Here is a 19,335-nt window from a genome sequence, read left to right on the forward strand (position 1 = left end):
GGATTAAAGACCTGAATGTCAAACTGGACACTATAAAACTACTAGAGGAAATCATAGGCAGAACACTCTCTAACATTAATCACAGCAATATCTTTTTTGATCCATCTCCCAGAATAATGGAAATAAAAACAATAATAAACAAATAGGACCTAATTAAACTCAAAAGCTTTTGCACAGCAAGGGAAACCATAAACAAAACGCAAAGACAACCCACAGATTGGGAGAAAATATTTGCAAATGATGTGACCGACAAGGGATTAGTCTCCAAAATTTATGAACAGCTCATGAGGCTTAATATCATCAAAACAAACAACCCAATCAAAAAATGGACAGAAGACCTAAATATACATTTCTCCAAAGAACTCATACAGATGACCAATAGGCACATGAAAAGATGTTCAACGTTGCTAATTATTAGAGAAATGCAAATCAAAACTGCAATGGGATATCACCTCACACCAGTCAAAATGGCTATCATTAAAAAATCCACAAACAATAAATGCTGGAGAGGATGTGGAGAGAAGGCAACACTCCTACACTGTTGGTGGGAATGTAAACTGGTACAGCCACTATGGAGAACAGTATGGAAGTTCCTTAAAAAACTAAAAATAGAGCTACTGTATGACCCTGCAATACCACTCCTTGGCGTATATCTGGAGAAAAACATGGTCGGAAAGGATACATGCACCCCAGTGTTCATTGCAGCACTGTTTACAGTAGCCAAGACATGGAAGCAATGTAAATGTCCATTGACAGAGGAATGGATAAAGAAGATGTTGTGTATATATATATATATATATATACACACACATACACACACACACACACACACACACACACACACAATGGACTATTACTCAGCCACTAAAAAGAATGAAATAATGCCATTTGCAGCACCATGGATGGACCTCGAGATTGTCATAATGAGTGAAGTAAGTCAAAGAGAAATATCATATGATATCCCTTATATGCAGAATCTAAAAAGAAATGATACAAATGAACTTATTTACAAAACAGAAACAGATTCACAGACTTAGAGAATGAACTTACGGTTACCAGGTGGGGAGGAAGAGGGAAAGAGGGAGTTTGGGTTCAACATGTATACACTGCTATATTTAAAATAGATAACCAACAAGGACCTACTGTGTAGCATGGGGAACACTGTTCAATGTTATGTGGCAGTCTGGATGGGAGGGGAGTTTGGGAGAGAATGGATACATGTATATTTATGGCTGAGTCCCTTTGCTGTGAACCTGAAACTATCACAACATTGTTAATCAGCTATACTCCAACATAAAAAGTTAAAAAAAGAAAAGAAAAGAAAAAGAGGCTGGCTGGTTTAGGACTTTTTTTTTTTTTTTTTTTTTGGCCACACCGCATGGCATGTGGGATCTTACTTCCCTGAACAGGGATTGAACCCGTGCCCCCTACAGTGGAAGCATGAGTCTTAACCACTAGACCACCAGGAAAGTCCCAAGACTGGCTGGTTTAGGGAATCAAAAAGCAAATGGGCTAGTGTGGATAAGGGGCAGGACATTTGAGTGGTAAGGGGCAGGGATGGATGGAGTGAGAGAGGAAGCTGCTGCTGCTACCCTTCCCACTTGTAAAGTGCCCAAGTTATTTTCTGCCCTCTTTGGCTGAGGTAAGAATTCGGCTTTGTAGAACTAAGGCCTGACACGGCTGTGTTTGTCACCACCACCTTTCCTCCCTCCATTCTCACCATGAAGTCCACTGCAGTGACCCTCCCTCACAGCAGCCCCACAGTAAGGCAGTGACCAAGAGGGAGGAGGGGAGCCATGTCTTGAAACTCTCAATCCAACAAGGCCCTGGCTCTGAGGGATGGGCTGAAAAGGAAGAGTTGGGGAGGGTGTTGGATTGTGGTAAGAATCTTCATTCCTCCTGGGAACTTCTGGTATAGTGATGGGAAAGAGACATGGAGGCTGGGCCAAAGGGTGGGAGTGAGGGCTATCTTGGAATTTAGGATCATCTGGGTGCTCCATTGGCAAACTCTTATCAGCAGCAAAATAGGAGACTGGCCCAATTCCCAGGAAGGATTCCTGGAGGCAGAGGTTGTGGGAGAGGGGAGGGAGATGTGGCTTGTCCCAGGGGGCTGGAGCCTCTGACAATCCTGGCATAGGCCATAGACAAGCAAGCTTCTTTCTGAGGTGTCTTGCTCCCCTGCCCTTCCCCTTCACCCATTCCTACCCCCATCCTTGGCACCAGGGTGTCTGGAGAAAAGGGAAGAAAAATGAGTGAGCAGAAACAGCTGGATATAACCAGGAACACATCTGGCCTCCCAGGCTATCTTCTGGTGCTCACTTCTCCCTCCTCCCACACGCCTTTCTCCTTTGCAGGTTTCTGATAGGAGAACTGTAATGGAGATGGGGGAGGGGGAGGGGAAGAGAAAGTTTTCAAAATATTAAAGCGGGGCTGGGTTGGTTGTAATTGGGGGAGAGAGTTGTTGAAATATTAACTGGATTAACTGGTCTTGTGAGGTGGCCTCTTGCCTGGAGCCTGACCACCTAACTTCCTGTTTTCCCTCCAGCTGCCTCCTCCCCTCCCTCTGCTCTGGGCTGGAACTGAGCCCGGGGGAGGAAGGAGGAGCAGCAAAGTTGGCCAGGGTCTCTTGTCTGATTCCCTGCAGGCTGGAGGCCAGGACAGCCTCCCTAAGCAAGCAGGCAGGAACACATACAGTCTTGAATCAGATCGTTGCCTCTCAGTACTTGCTCCTCTGGCCACAGCAGGAGCAAGAGGCTCCTGGAAAACCCCACATCCTCGCCAGCTCTTCCATGAGCACACCCTGGTCCTGGGACCTCTCCATGCAGGAGCAGTCACAAACTCCAGAGGTGGCAGCAATGCTGGCTACACCATCCGTCCCAGCGTCACTGGCCCCAACGCCCAGCCAGCCGCCCATCCCTTCACTGCCAGTATTCGTGGACCACGCAAAACAACCAAGTGAGTGAGCAAAGGCTGACTAAGGAGTGGGGGCAATTGGGGGTAGGGGTTTGAGGTTCCCAAACTAGAGGTGGCTGCCTGTGCCCTCTTCCTTTTTAGCCCTCAGGGACAAACAAACACAGGAGGCCCCAGCAGACTGCCTGTCAGGGGGTAGGGAACACTGAAATGTTGATCTGTGTAGGTGTTTTGACTCCTTTGGTTTGCTTTTCTGTGCTCCTCCCACCTTCTGTCTCTCTTCTCCCCCCGCCCAATTCTGTTCTTACTCCTTTCTGTTCCCAGGCAAGGAACTCATTAAGCCCAAAGCAATTTTAGGGAGCCCAGTAGAGAGATCCACAGAGGCTGCTGCTTCTCCTGCTAGTGCTGGTGGTGCTGGTAGTGCTGCTGAGGAGTGCCCGAGACCTGGTGCCAGGGGAGTCGGAGTCAAAAACCATCGCTGTCAGGTCTGCCGACCCCCCAGCCAGTTTCTCAAGTCAGGCACTTCCTACTCCCTGTGGAGGCCTAGGGATCTCTAAGGCCCTCCAACTTCCCCTGTCATCCCTATCTTCACTCCCCATTCCCTGCCCTTAGCCTCCCTCAGTACCCCTTTTTTATTCCCTCCCTCACCCCACCCCATCACTGTTCCAAGTTTTCAAAGTGAGGGGCAGAGGATTGAGAGACATCCCTGTCCCCATCTTGGCCATTTAGTCTGTGTTTGCCTGTCTGTGACTTACCCTGCTGTATACCGTGGCACAATTGTTCTCTCAGAGTCACCAGGCCAGGTGTCTCCCAAGAGCCTCTGAAAGACATCTGTTTCCATGCTAGGCTGGTTTTTCTCTTGGAATTGCTGGGCCCAAGAGAGATTCTGGCTAGCCACTGTGACCACACCTGAGAGCTGTCTGTCCTCCTGATTCCCGAAGACCCAGGAGGAAGAGACATCCCCAGCTCCATGCCTGGGGTAGTTTCTCTTGGGTGCCTGGGCTACCACATCACTTTTGTGGCCCTCAGCCCCTTCCCTGCTCTGGCCAAGCCTGGGAGGGGAGAGGAAGGCAGGAGGACCCCGTCATAAACCCTGTCATCCCTCCTCTTGCTAGTGGATCCGAGCCAGCCGAGAAGCAGGCTCACGGTTGGTCATGGAGGACTCGGACGATAAACTGATCCTGAACGTGGGAGGCACGTGTCATGAGACCTACGACAGCACCTTGTGGGCCTTTCCAGGCACCTGCCTCTACAAGTTGACCGAGCCACCCCAACCTGGCACCCCAGCTGCTCAGGGTCCACCAATTCAAGAGTTTTTCTTTGACCAAAATCCTGAGCTCTTTGGCTATGTGCTGGCTATGGTACCCAGCAGCTGCACTGCCCTGTCAATGTTTGTCGGGATGTCCTAAAGGAGGCTTATTGGGGCCTGGTGGAAGCTCCGCTGGCACCTTGCTGCTGGCTTAAGCTGAGTGGCAAGGACACCCAAACCCAGGACTTCCTATCTTGGGAGGCCTGTGAGAATGCCCACATGGATGAGCACCTTCAGTGGAACCCCATTGAAGACCAGAGACTGTGGAATACTTGGAAGCCATGGCTCTGGGTGCTTCTTGACCAACCCCAGTCTTCCCTAGGGGCCAAGGTAACTCACTAACATTGTGCGGTGCCATGCTAGACATTTGTACTCCCAAAGGACCCTGCCAAGTTGCCACAATGGCTACACACTTGGCATGGTGTTTGGGACCTGAATCTGAACAGATGCCCAGGACAATTTGAGGGAATCTCCAAAAAGGGGGGAGGGAAGAAGGGTGGGAGTCTAGTTAGAGAGGTGGGATGGCTGGTAAATGGGGGTACTTCTGACATGCCTCTTTTTCCCCAGTGCTTTTCTATGATCTCCACACTCTTTGCCGTGTGTGCTCTGGTCATCTTCTTCCAGGAGACAGAGGTCCAGCTGGATTACTTCTCTGCCAACTTCACTCCTATGGGACATGGGGTGAGGGCAGGGGAAAAAACAGCAGCAGCAGCAGCAGCAGCAGAACAACGGTCTCGTCTACCACTGTGCCCCCGACCTGCTCTACCTGGATCTACTCTGTGCCCTTTGGTTTGGAGCTGAGCTCTTTGCCCGTGCTATTTCCTGCCCTGATAAGGTGCACTTCATGTGTAGCCCTCTCAATCTAGCCTATATCTTCTGTCTGTTCCCTGTGCTGGTGGAACTGGTAGTGGGTGACAAGGCTGAATGGCAACCCCGTCTCAGCCTAATGCTCGGGGCCATTCGTTCTCTCTATGTCCTCTGTGTGCCTTTCTCCTGATTTGGGTGGCTGAGATCTTATTCTTTGGCTTTCTCTTCCTCTATGGGGAGCTCTTGAGTATGTCCACCCGAGGTCAGGGTGAGCCTCACTTTGGAGACATTTCTACATGTCTCTGGTGGACTGTCATAACTCTCACCACTGTCAGCTATGGAGATGTCTACCCTCTCTCTGCTCTGTGCCAGCTCACTGCTGCTGTCACAGCCATTGTGGGCTTGTGCACCAGTGTCTTGCTGGTGCCTGTGCTCCTAGTCTGCTTCCAGTGCTATTATGCTGTAGCCCTGGCTCGCCAGAAACCAAGGCCCAGTGGGATCCTGTGATGGGCCCAGTGGTCTAGATGGGTATATCCCACCTTCCCTTCCTTCCTATTGTCAGTTTTTGGTTACAGATAAGGGTTTCTGGCTTTGGATTTGGCAAAGAATCCTTCAAGAGTAGTCCCAGGTCATGGCAATCCCTGCTAGTCAGGATCAGCTAGCCATGGCCTGAAAGGTAGACTCCTTCCCATCATTAGGGAGGCACCCTGAAGGAGGCAGCTTAGGGGTAAGGCCAGCTAGGCTTCAGCTTCCTCCTGCCCCACCCTAGACTTTTCTCTTAATCTTAGAGTGACCAGGAGGGATAGAGGATAGTTCTTCCTGGACTGGTGCTATATCCCCCTCTCAACAAGTTCTCCTTTCCTATTACTTAATCCCAGTCCCCCAACTAGACTGTAGTCTAGATGGGGGAATTTTGAGTGATGGTAGCAATAGAATATTAACATCAGTCACCTATGGATATCATTGGTGATTGGCTGTGGATATCTGACTGGTTATAGGTATTGATGGTGAACGGTACCAGCAGTGCCCAGGCATAGCCAGATTGTAACATTGCTCCCTGTACTGCTCCTGGCACAAGTGCTCTTTAGAATCATAAAGGGGCCTTTGAAGATTCTCAGAGACATTAAACAGATGAGAGTCACTCAGGTCTGAACCCAGAGTAGCACTCTAACTCTATAACCTCCTCTTCATCCCATTTTGTCCTTCCCCACTCCTCCCCTCTCCTTCCTATCTCTGACTTTTTAATAATATTTTAGATATAGTATTAACCATCATTAACCATGATATATTAGTCATTATTAGCCACACTATTTCAGCTACAATAACAATATATAGTCACTAATAGACACGAAATGTTATCATTGCATATTACATAGATGGGAAGGAGGAAATTGGATTTGTTGGCAAGAATAAGCAAGTGATTTTCTGTTCAAGATTTTTTACATATTTTTGGATTTTCACTCATTTACAATTCTTTTTTTTTTTTTTAATTTCTTCTAAACACTTTTCAGTACCCACAACGGGTCTACCTCCAATCCTTGCTGCTACTGAATATTCCCACCTTCCTACCTTTTCTTCTCCTCCCTCTCCTTTCCCCCTCCTCTTTCTACTACCTGCATGCTCTTCCCTCCTGGCTTTTCCTGTGGTGCCCACAACCATGCACCTCTCTTTGAACTGGCTTCCAGGAAGGAGAGAAGGGACCTACTCAGGTCTGACTTCAAGTCAAGTCACTGGGGTGTCTGAGGAAGTGCCCCAGGCAACTAGGCTGAGCTGGGAGATTGAATTGAGCTCTCACTGTTGCTGAAGCTGTGAGTTTAATTCTGTTTATAAAACTTTTAAATAAAATATCCTTTGAAGTCTCCATTCCAGGGTCCATCTGTGGTTCCTCTGACAGTAGACTATGGGAGTCATCAGGGATAGGGGTGGTGTAATAAACTAATGACAAGATGTGTGGACAAATAATTTGATAGGGTAAAAAGCAGTTTCTATCTTTATTGTATGTGTTCCTCACAATAAACTAGTATTACTCACAGACACCTTGACTAGGAAAGAAGAACTTTTTGTTTGTGGCGGGAACAGGGTAGGGCGAGGAAGGAGACAGGTCCAGGAGTTGAGGAAGTGTAATGGAAGGCTGGCTTTCCTGTTTAGGGCATGGTGGCAGAAACTCTTATCATAGGTGGGAGGTTGAGGAAGGAGAGGTTTCCATTTAAGAAGCACTGAAAGAAGATCAAGAGTATGACAAAACATCAAAGACAATCTCCATCTTCTCATTACCTAGTAGTGAAAGATGTTGGAACAGTTAGCTGCTTTCAGAGACCATTCTAGTCCACTGCCCTTAAGTTAAAAATGGGAAAAATAAGGTGTAGCGAAGGGAGAGGATTTTCCCAAGGGCACGCAGAGGTACTGGCAGAGCTGGGAGTTCTGTCACTTCAGAGGAATACTGTATCAATCTTTGTTAACTCGCCAGCATCAGAAGTGGATGATTAGAATTTCCAACCAAAAGTAGAGAAGACTGTATCCCACTGTAGGCAGCAGCAGTGGTAGCAGTGGGATGAGGGGATGGAGGTGGGGTTAGGATGTCAGGGAGAGCCTTGGAAGACTTCAGGGAATGGCTGGGCCCTATTTGGGTAGGAAAAGAATGTAACAGAACATTATAAAGAGAATGAGGTACAATGTCAGGGCTGGGAGAAAACTGAGAGCTCATCAAGTCCAACACCCTCCTGTTTCAGGTGGGGAAACTGAGACCCAGAAAGAGACTGGGACTTGACCTGGTTTATATAGTGAGTCAGGAGCAGAACTAGAGCTGCAACCACCTCTGTCACATGAGAACACTGTCTTCCTTTGTGTTCCCCCTTGAATCTGCATTGGATGGTCAGACTTTTTAACCAAGAAGGAGGGTGGGGGAGTATATGGTTTCGTGACTTGCCTAGTACTTCTTTAATGGAACATAGAATGACAGCAATAAAAGACTTAGTCTGTGCCTATTTCTGTAACAGAACCGTATATCTGAATTCATCCTAAGTCTCCAGCACATAATGCCCTGCAAGAATGAGTCCACAGATTGTCCCAAATGTAGTGAAACTCTAAGACTAAGCCCACAAATCCCTTGAACCTTAGGGCCTTCCCCAAATACTGAGCATTTTCCAGTATTTATTCTCCTTATGATTTAGGTTCTCATTTTTGTACTAAGGTCATACTGGGTCTTCTGCAAAGGCATGAATTGTTTCTACTCTGAGGAGGGCAAGAAGTAGATGGGGATGCTAAACACTTTAATTTGAGCATATGGTAGATATGTGTGTCTCACATGTGAAAACTTCTCAGTCACAGAATTAACTTATACTCATCTTCACAGCACAGTCACACTCCACCCCAAAATACTGAGCCACATCACCCCAAATCTACATATTTTACCCATGGCAGAGACCCCACTGGCCATGGCCTCTGTACAGCACTGGAAAGCCTCTTGCTACTGCTGTCTGGGAAAGAAGGTACAATCTCCCAGCACACACTTCTGTCTGGATCCCTTTCATTAGGGAGGGGCCAGAAAGTCTGCCGGCCAACCCTAGTTTATGTGTCTGGCTTTTTCTGGTGAAGCATCTGGTTGTCTTCTGTGCCCCACTCCTGCCTCAGCTCTTTTGGCAGAGTTGGCCTCAGCAGGTCAAGTCCAGTTTGGTCTGTGCTTTCAGGTCTGACCTATAGAGGGCAACCACTGCTAGTTTATGAGAAATTATTCAGGGTGTGGTCTCCCCCTCCCTTCACTTCATTTTTAGCCTTTGTAAAATTCTAGAACAACAGGCTATCAGAATCAGAGTGTATGGGACTTCTCTGGTGGTCCAGTGGTTAAGACTCCATGCTTCCACTGCAGGGGGCACGGGTTCAATCCCTGGACAGGGAACTAAGATCCCGCATGCCATGTGGCATGGCCAAAAATAAAAAAAAACTTTAAAAAAAGAACTACAGGGTGTGTTTTAGACATCTTATATTTGGATCCCTGTATGATACAGATAGGAGAAATTGAGGTCCAGAGAAGGGATGAGACCAGTCTAAACTCAGACAATGATTCAGTCTGGCAGTTAGAGCTAGAACTCAGATTTCCCAAATCTCAGTCCAGAACTCTTGAAACACAGCACTAAGCCTCTAATCCAAATGCCTCATTTTATAGTTTCAGAAACTGAGGCTCAGGAATGAATTTGTCTAAAGTCATATAGTTGTTGTGACAGAGCTAGGACTGGAACCCAGATATTCTAAATTCTAGTCCAGGACTCTTGAAAGATAATGTTAGGCATCTAGATTATCCTGTACGTTATAGATGGAAAGGGCTCAGAGAGGGAATGCAATCTTCCTGAAGTTACAGAATAAATTAATTACAGTCAGAACTAGAACCCAAGGCTGGCTGTAGAATAGAAACTGAAGAAAAATTGGGAATTCTGACTTTTAGTGCCTCAGAAGTTCCAGTGGCTTGGGGACTTGGTATCTCTGAATTAAATAGCAGATACTTGCAGTCCTTGCTTAAGCTGGACATTTAGTCCCTAAGAGGCTGGAATCTGGGGCACAGTGTGCATGTGTGTATTGGGGGGAAGGTTCTGTCCACCCCTGTTCTGGCCCCCCTTCATGGAAAAACTCCTAACGAAAGGCTCACCTCATTTCTCCCCTTTCAAGGCCTCTGGTTTGAGAGTGAGAGGATGACTCATTCAGCGCCCACAGTTGCCCCTGCTGAGAACATAATTGCTAGCTAGGACATCACCATAGCACCCAGCCATCACATTTGCAGAGTGCTGTCTTGTTTTTGTCAAGGTTCTTTCCTATATTTTTCTTTCACTGCAACTGCTCCAAGCCCCAGGGAGCCAGATGAGGCAGATATCATTACTCCTTTTACAAAGAGAAACTGATTTATGGGGGCTGGTGAGGGGAGAAGTCTTGACTGAACAAGTTTAGAACAGACTGATCCCTTGATCCCTTGATTTCCAAGTCCCTTGATCAAAGAATCCCTTGATCCTTTGATTTCCAAGCTTCTGGAGTTTTCCACATAACATCCAGAGCCCCAGAGGAAGCATCAGTGTCCCCCAACTGCCCTGATGGCAGCTCCCTCCCTCATTTATTCATCAGTGTCAGACACTATATTGAACTTTCACTGGAGACGAAGAAGATCTAGACCCTGTTTTTGAATATTCACAATCTGGATACCTATCAAGTCTCTACCCCACCCATCACTATCCTCAGCCTTCTCTTCTCCTAGCAAAATGCTCTGAAAAGTGCCTTTCAACCGATGGTGTTAAATCAATTTTATAATCTTTTCAGAGCACTTGATTAGGAGTCAGGAGACCAGCATTCTAGTTCTAGTTCTTCCATTACTTCACTGTGGAGTGGTGGGCCATTCCTTTCCTGTTGTCTGTTTCACATCTGTAAAATGATAGGGCTGGGGAGTGGGAAGATGGAGCATTTGGGTGTTAAGAACCTCCGGCTCAGATCATCTAGGAGATGGAGATCCTTTGTGGTCTGTGGGCAATGCCCTCTCTTTGGGTGAAAAGCTGGAGGGTAGGAGCCAGCTGACTCTGCTATGAGACCCTTCATCCTGCTGCCTTCCTCCTTGGCTCTGTGAGCCCTTTTCAAGGGGAGGGGTGAGGGATTTGAGCTTCCTGAGGCCCTCAAAGAGACCTCATTTCTACCTCTACTCACCAGCAACACTCAGGAAGTATCAGAGCTGTTTTGAGTTAGAAGCTATTCAGCCAGATTCACCCCCTGGGGTTGGGGGTGGGGCAGAGACAGAATGATAGAATCAGAAACAGAGAGACATAGAAGAGAGAGAGGCAGAAAGGAAGAGGCAGAGAAACAAACAAAGAGGGAGCAGAGAGAGAAGGGCAGAGAGGGAGAAGAGGAAGAGAGAGAAGAAAAAGAGACAGAAAGATAGAAGGGGAGAGAGAGGGAGAGGGGAGGGAGGGAGAAAGCCAGTGAGAGAGAGAGAGAGAGAGAGAAGAGAGAGGGAGAGGGAGAGAGGCAGGAAGAGACAAAAAGAGACAGAGAAAGAGAAGAGAAGGAAACAGAAAACAGTGAAGAGAGAGACAGGCAGGGGGAGGTGGCAGAGAAAGAGAGAGAGAGAATAATAGAGATAGTGGACATATCTAGTCTCTGATGTCCTCATGGGAGTAGCTGCATAAAATCCTGCATCTTGCAATAATAGAATCCAGAACTGGAAGTATCCTTGAAAAAACTGAGGCTGGAGAGGAGTTGAGACTTGCCCGTAGTCACACAGCAAGCTAGTGGCAATGTCAAGACTCAAACTCATGACTAGAATAAGGTAACTCAAAAAGAGGCTGGAGTGAGATTCCAGAGGCCTGGGCTTTGTCAGTCTGTCTTTGTTGGACTGTGAGCAATGCAGTAACACAAGAAGAGTGCCAGCACATTGACTGTCCCAGAGGAGGCAGTAGCATGAGGGGATTTCGTCCTTTTCCCCCATCAGCTCTCCTCTGAGGACCAAGACACACAAAGCTGTGAAGGCTAAATGGGGTAAGTTCTGTCCTCTTATACAGTGCTTTTGGGAGATTTTAGAGGTAGACTTCATGGAAGAGGTTACCTTAGGGTTGGGCCTTAAAGGATGAAAACATTAAAAATATTTTAATGTCAAAGATGGCGTCATCCTTCTGAAAAATTCAAACAACCCAGGAAAATCTAACATGGGTAAGATTTTGATAAGTGCAGATGGAGTGGTTCTAGTACAAACGAATAGCACAAGGGTCAGGAGAGCTTGGGGTGAGCATGGGTAAGGGGCTGGGCAAGGTGCCATTTGCTTTCTGGAGAGCAGAGGGCATGAACAGAGGCAAGGAGCTCCAGGTTTTGGTCGCCCCATGAATGTCAGGTGTCCAGGTTGGCTTGTGCTGACAGTGGAGAGAATAGGAAGGATTTTTGAGCAGAGATGAGGCAAGAACAGGACTGAGCTGTAGAAAGATTCCCTCTGGCAGGCAGCCTGCCTCAGGGAAAGTGTATTAGTGGAAAGATACTGACATCAGGGAACCCTGATAGATCTTTTCTGTTGTCTGGTGATAGACGGGTCTGATGCAGTGGAGTGGGAGTGGGTATCGATGTGGTGAGGAGAGGATGGCTTTCTAAGACTTCTTTGGAAAAAATACTCTATAGGATTTGAATTAGGATGATTGTTGGGGGAGGAAGGAGAAGGATGAACAGGGGTTCAGGAAGTAGCCCCCCAGAACTCCCAGACAGCTAACTTTTTTTGTAGCTTCCCATTGGACCGTGTGTGTGTGTGTGTGTGTGTGTGTGTGTGTGCACACGCGCACATCTTTTTTTTTTTTTTCTGTGTCTGCTGTTCTGAGAGTGTATGTTTCTTTGTGTCTCCCAATGCTCATGTGCAGCTTCCTGCATCTGTGTATGGATGTGTGTCTCCAAGCATCTAAATGAGTCTGTATTTTCTGTGTGTTTCATCTAATCCATGCTGTGGTTAAATTGTTGGCTTAACAGAATGACTTCACATTGTCTTATGCATTTGGGGGTGCAGGAATTGTCATCCTTTTCCCTAAATGTGTTTCTGAATTCTACTTGCTAATCTAGGCTGTGATGAACTTGATTGATTAAAAGAACTATTTCAAATTGCCTGTGCTCCATGGCACAGCTACAGCTTGAAATCCAATTATTGCTGGCTGTAAGAACTACAATAATGTGTTTGGCTTGATTTCCAGACAATAATTTAGGACCTCACCACCTCTCTATGCAAATGTACCCAGCTAAATGAGACCAGAACTGGGAAAGTTTTTTGCAAACGGAACTCTGGCTCAATAAGAGCTCTCTGCTGCCTTGTGAATGAAGTGGGGAGGGGGCTGCAGCCCTGAAGGACCCAAGACCCCTGATTATGGTTTGATTCTGCCTAGAGACAGAAGCATGGAGTCCACACAGGCTTTAGGTCACTTACAGAGTTTAGACCATCCACTTCATTTTCTTTCCATTTCAACCTGTGAAATGGGGAGTCTTCTCATCATGCTTTCTTCTCTTCCCCAGGAGCCAGCAGTTCCACCAGGCACAGTAGACTGTCAATAAGTATGTGTTGCCTTGAATTGAATTTTGGCTGTCTAGGCCAAGGCTCAAAGAAAAAAAGAAATTTATCTAATCTCTCATAGAGGAATTACAGCTTGAACCCTGGTTTCTGAATTTCCTGTCAAGAGCTCTTGTAACTATATCATCCTGCTCAGGTTTGAGATAGCTCAAGTTCAGACCACTGGAGTGGATGGCTTATGCTGTACTGACCAACGGTGCAACTGGGACCAGTTCCTTTTCCCTCTCTGGGCCTCAGTGCTGTCATCTACACCATGGAAAGGTTAGACTATGAGGTCTTGAAAGGGCCCTTAAAGTTCTGTTTCTAGGAATTTGTGACCAACACTGAGAAATAAACTTGTATGCCCCTGGGTGAGGTAGAGAGGGGAGGAAGCAGTTAGGGCCTGTCTCAGTCTATGTGTCATACCTTTCTCCCCTTCTCCTGACTCCAAATCTCCATTAAAAGAAATAAAATAACTTTTCCAGTTTAGGAAATCTTGCTCTGACCCATAAGCCACTGGGCCTCTGGGAAGTGGGACAGCATGTCCGGCCTGTAGCCTCCAAAACCTTATAGGGCTAGAAAGGCCTAAGTGGCTGACCAGGCAGGTGGGGAATGGCTGGCCCAGAGAAGTTCTTCAGTTCCGGAGGATCTAACTCTGGTGGGGAAGGGGGGGCGACTGCCACTTAGCCCTGGGCCAAGCCAGTGTGTTCTGGAAAGGCCAGGAATGATGTCATGGGACGCTTTGGGCTGCAACAACAGGAAACCACTGAGTGTTTACATTGGCTTGTAGAGCCCAGGCAGCCTGTTTTTTCTTCACTTCCTCAGTCTATCTGTTTCCTCTGATTCAAATACTATGAAGAGAGACTCACCGCCCAGGCCAGGAAAAGCGGAAGGGAGGACCTCAGGAGAAACAGCCCCCTTCCCAGCCCAGAGGGCTAGATGATTGGGAGGGAACGTTAGCATTACTCTAGCTGGGGCCCCGCCAAGGACAGACCTTAGGTTAGGGGAAGCAAGGTAGTTAGGACATGCTCTGAGTGCTCTACAACCATAATGCCTCCTCCATAATTATACTGAAGTGACTCTGACCCACCTCTCCAGCCCCACTATCTTTCATCAAGCTCCTAGGCAGTATGACAGGGTGGTTCAGAATGTGGTCTTGGTGCCAGGCAGACCTGGGTTTGACTGTCTACCTTACCACTCACCACTGGCTGTCTGAAAGTGAACAGTGGCTTCGCTTTTCCAAACCCTTACTTCTCTAGCCTCAGTTTCTTCATTGGCCAAATGAGGATAACTACTACCTCACAGGGCAGTTCTGAGAATTAAATGAAATAATGTATGGTATGTATGGTGTCCAGTGCAGAGTTAGCACTTGATAAATGGCAGCTTTAATTACTATTCCTCAGATGTGTCAAGTTTTTTAAAATCTATCTTAACTCCTTTATGCCATCTGAAATAGGATCCTTTCCCTTAAAGCGTGCTTCAACTGGTAGGGCAGAGACAACATCTAGAGCAGTGCAATCACCCCACTGAGGCCAGTGAAGGGGAAACAGTTTTCCCAAGGTTACACAGAAAATGAATTCTATAGCCATGGCTAGAACTACTATTAGAACTAAAACTTGGATTCTCCAGAACCCTAGCTCAGCTATGGTTCCAGTGCACCATGCTGAACTCAAAAAGCACCGACTGCTAGAGCAAACCCTTAGTAGCCCTTATGATTCATCAACTGGTAATACTACTTTTCTCCAAGAGGATGTGTGTATTTGTGTGTGTGTGTGTGTGTGTGTGTGTGTGTGTAGTATCGCTACTGCTAAACTACAATACTAAAATTTATTGAGTATTATTATGAACACTTTATAAGCATCAACTCATTTCATCCTCACAACAACCCTTTAAGGTAGGTACTATTATTATTAGACCCATTTAATAGATGAAAATATAGGCTCTGATAGTTTATGTGATTTGCCCAAGGTCACACAGCTGGAAATGACAGGTCTAGGATGTAAATCTAAGTAGTCTGACTCCAAGTTGATGAGCACCTGAAATGTGGTTACTCTTACTAAGGATCTTAATTTTTAATATAATTTTATTTCAATAAATCTAAAGTTAAAGTTTAATAGCCACTTGAAGCTAGTGGCTACCATGTTGGACAGAGCAGGTGTAGGCAATACTGATTCTCCAGACTCCAGAAGGATAGAAATCATATCTAATAAACTTTTGTGTCATGACAGTGCCCTGCACAGTGCATGGCAAATCTATTATGTTCATCTATTCAGCTAAGCTAGGAGGATTTTGTGATTCAGGCAAGAAGGGAGTCTATACTACAGCAGTCACAGTCAGGAGGGATATTTGAGAAATCATTGTTATCATCACTATTATCATAGATAGCTAACAGGTATTAAATACTTACTATGTGCTAGGCAACTGTTCTAAGTGCTCTACCTGGATTAATTCACAACCTTATGAAGTAGGTATAAGTACTGTTATCGTCATTCCCATTTTGCAGGTGAAGGCACTGAGGCACAGAAAGTTTAAGTGACTAGTAAGTTGCAGAGCCAGCATATAAGCCAAGGAAAGCTGGCAGTAGAACCCAATGTCAACAATGACTCTATACTGTGAAGAAGAAGACAGTATCTGTGGGACTCAGTGCTGGGTTAGATGTGGGCACTAAGAGCAGTCAAAGATGACTTACATGTTCTTTGGTCAGGGAATTCTGGGTAACCAGTAGGACATTTATGCATCTAGGGGACACTGGGGCAAAGGAACAGATGTACGGGGAGCAATATGAAGACTTTGGTTTGGTTCATAGTAGGGTTGTGTTGCATGTGGGAAGTCCAGGGGAAGATATCCAGTAGATGGTTGGCCATGTGGGTTTGGAGCTCAGAGAAGTGTGCAGATCTATAGATAGAACATTGGCAGTCATCAGAATAATAATGGTAATTGAAGTCACAGGAGTAGATGTGATCTCCCAGGGATAATTTGTAGTGTTAACAGAGGCTAGAAAACACTATGCATCAACATGAAGGAGAGATTCTCTGATAGTGGAATTTTATGTAGAATGTATGGACTCCTTTTGAAGCTTGTTGCAGATAAGCAAGAAAAAGTAAAAGGAACAAGGAGGTCAGGGAAAGAAACTGAACATTTTCCCCTGTGGGGAAATCCTTTCTGGCTTCCCCCAGTGGGAATGTCTTTCCCCCAAACCTATTCTTATCCAGTGGTCTCTAGCTCAGACTTTGGCTCCATCATGAACACAATTGGGCAAACCCCAAACCTGGGGGTCATCTTTGACATTTCCATCTCCTTCACCTATCATATCCAATCTATTATCAAGGACTGTTGGCTCTTTTTCCAAACTTGACCTCTTTCCCCAATCTCCATTTCCCTGGTCCAGGCTACCATCAATTTTTGCCCGTATGACTGAAATAGCCTCCTTCTTGGTCTTACTTACATCCTTGCCTCCTTATAGTCAGTTCTCAACCCAGCGTCCAGAATGATAATGTTAAAACAAAAGTTAGTTCATGTTGCTCCTCTGCTCACAACTGCCCCATGACTCCCCCAGCACACTCAAGACTTATAACTCTATTAAAGATGCCCAGCCTTTATCTTGGGCTCCAGACTCATGTGTAACATCTCCATTTGCATGTCTTGCTGGTAAACCAAAGACAACTTCGGTTTACAACAGAACTTCTGTTTCCCTCCACCTCAAATCCTGTCCTTCCACAGTCTTCCCTATCAAAGAAAGATAGCATCACTATACCCAGGTGGCAAGTCAGAAATCTGAGTTATTTTTGTCTCCTCTTCCTCTATCACCCCCTCATTATTCAGTCTATCAGCAAGTCTTGCTATACTCAGAATATATCCCTAATATATCCACCTCTCTCCTCATTTACTTCCAACCGTTGGGTCTTAGTCCCCATTATCTCTCACCTGGACAACTGCTGTAGCCTCCTAACAGGTCTCCTTGTTTTCACCCTTGCCCACTACAACTCATTCTCCACAAGGAACCCAGAAGAATCTTTGTAAAACATAGAGTATGCCTTTCCCCTGCTCAAAACCCTCCAGTGTCTTCCTATCACATGAGGACCACAAGCCAAATTCTTTACCATGGTCCACAAGGTCCTACATAATCTGGCCTCTTCCAGGCTCTCCAGTCCTACTTCCTGCTACTCATTCCCTTTCTCACCACAATCCAGCCCATGCTGACCATTTTCTGATCTTTGAATGGTCCAAGCTCATTGCCATCTTCTCTTCCTTACTTGTCGTCTGATTCACTCCTTCTTCAGGTTCAGATGGTCAGCGGCACTGGGAGATTCCCTCTCACTTACCAGACTAGGAAATTCCTTTTGTGTTTCACTCTCACAGCATCCTCCCCTCTTCTTTCACAGTATTTACCCCAGGTTCAATTATTGGTGTGGTTATCAATTTAATGACTAGATTGTAAGTTCTATGAGGACAGGTATTGTCTGTCTTAGAAATCTGTTCCACATGCCTAACACAGTGCCTGGAATATAGTATTCATTCATTTGCTTATTCATTCATTGAAGAAATATTTATCAAGCACTTACTTTTTCCAGGCCCTGTTCTAGAAGCTTGGGGTACAAAACAGACATAAAGCCTCTGCCCTCATGGAGCTTGCATTCCAGTGGGACACACAGAGAGTGGCAGGTATTATATTTGGTATTTACTGGGTCTGTGATCCTGAGCCTGAGAAGAAACTGTATTACTTAGTTTATTCATTTATTCAACAAACATCTACTGTTTATTTTCAATGAACCAGGAACTTATGCATCCTTTCATTTAATCCTCAAAACAACACTATGAAAAAGATACCATCGTGAACCCCATTTCTAGGACAGAGTAACTGAGGTCAGAATGATTTAGCAACTCACCTTAGGTCAAATAACTAGTAAGGAGTCAAGTACAGGCAGTTTGGCCACAAGGCCTGCTGGCTTACACATCACAGTATAGCACGCTACTTTTTTTTTTTATCTTTATTGGAGTGTAACTGCTTTACAATGGTGTGTTAATTTCTGATTTATAACAAAGTGAATCAGCTATACATATACATATATCCCCATATCTCCTCCTTCTTGCGTCTCCCTCCCACCCTCCCTATCCCACTCCTCTAGGTGGTCACAAAGCACCAAGCTGATCTCCCTGTGCTATACGGCTGCTTCCCACTAGCTATCTATTTATTTGGTAGTGTACATATGTCCATGCCACTCTCTCACTTCCTCCCAGCTTACCCTTTCCAGTCCCCAGGTCCTCAAGCCCATTCTCTATGTCTATTATTCCTGTCCTGCCCCTAGGTTCTTCAGAACCTTTTTTTTTTTTTTTAGATTCCATATATACGTGTTATCATACAGTATTTGTTTTTCTCTTTCTGACTTCCTTCACTCTGTATGACAGACTCTAGGTCCATCCACCTCACTGCAAGTAACTCACTTTCGTTTCTTTTTATGGCTGAGTAATATTCCATTGTATATATGTGCCACATCTTCTTTATCCATTCATCTGTTGATGGACACTTAAGTTGCTTCTATGTCCTGATTATTGTAAATAGAGCTGCAATGAACATTGTGGTACATGACTCTTTTTGAATTATGGTTTTCTCAGGGTATATGCCCAGTAGTGGGATTGCAGAGTCCTATGGGAGTTCTATTTTTAGTTTTTTAAGGAACCTCCATACTGTTCTCCATAGTGGCTGTATCAATTTACATTCCCACCAACAGTGCCAGAGGGTTCCCTTTTCTCCACACCCTCTCCATCATTTATTGTTTGTAGATTTTTTGATGATGGCCATTCTGAGTGGTGTGAGGTGATACCTCATTGTAGTTTTGATTTGCATTTCTCTAATGAGTAGTGATGTTGAGCATCCTTTCATGTGTTTGTTGGCAATCTGTATATCTTCTTTGGAGAAATGTCTATTTAGGTCTTCTGCCCATTTTTGGATTGGGTTGTTTGTTTTTTTCATATTGAGCTGCATGAGCTGCTTGTAAATTTTGGAGATTAATCCTTTGTCAGGTGCTTCATTTGCAAATATTTTCTCCCATTCTGAGGGTTGTCTCTTAGTCTTGTTTATGTTTTCCCTTGCTGTGCAAAAGCTTTTAAGTTTCATTAGGTGCCTTTGTTTATTTTTGTTTTTATTTCCATTTCTCTAGGAGGTGGGTCAAAAAGGATCTTGCTGTGATTTATGTCATAGAGTGTTCTGCCTATGTTTTCCTCTAAGAGTTTGATAGTGTCTGGCCTTACATTTAGGTCTTTAATCCATTTT

The 19,335-nt window shown here is 45.5% G+C and overlaps 1 pseudogene across 1 annotated transcript; it reads left to right on the forward strand.

Moving 5' to 3' along the window:
- Position 1: 1 nt before the first annotated feature.
- Positions 2-18,491, forward strand: LOC309620421 (voltage-gated potassium channel KCNC4-like; annotated as a pseudogene). The gene is made up of 2 exons (XR_014249883.1): positions 2-4,549; positions 4,787-18,491. The product of XR_014249883.1 is annotated as a voltage-gated potassium channel KCNC4-like (transcript).
- The last annotated feature ends 844 nt before the right edge of the window (positions 18,492-19,335 follow it).

This window comes from Balaenoptera borealis (assembly GCF_965194805.1).
Source record: "Balaenoptera borealis genome assembly, chromosome: X".
Lineage (NCBI taxonomy): Eukaryota > Metazoa > Chordata > Mammalia > Artiodactyla > Balaenopteridae > Balaenoptera > Balaenoptera borealis.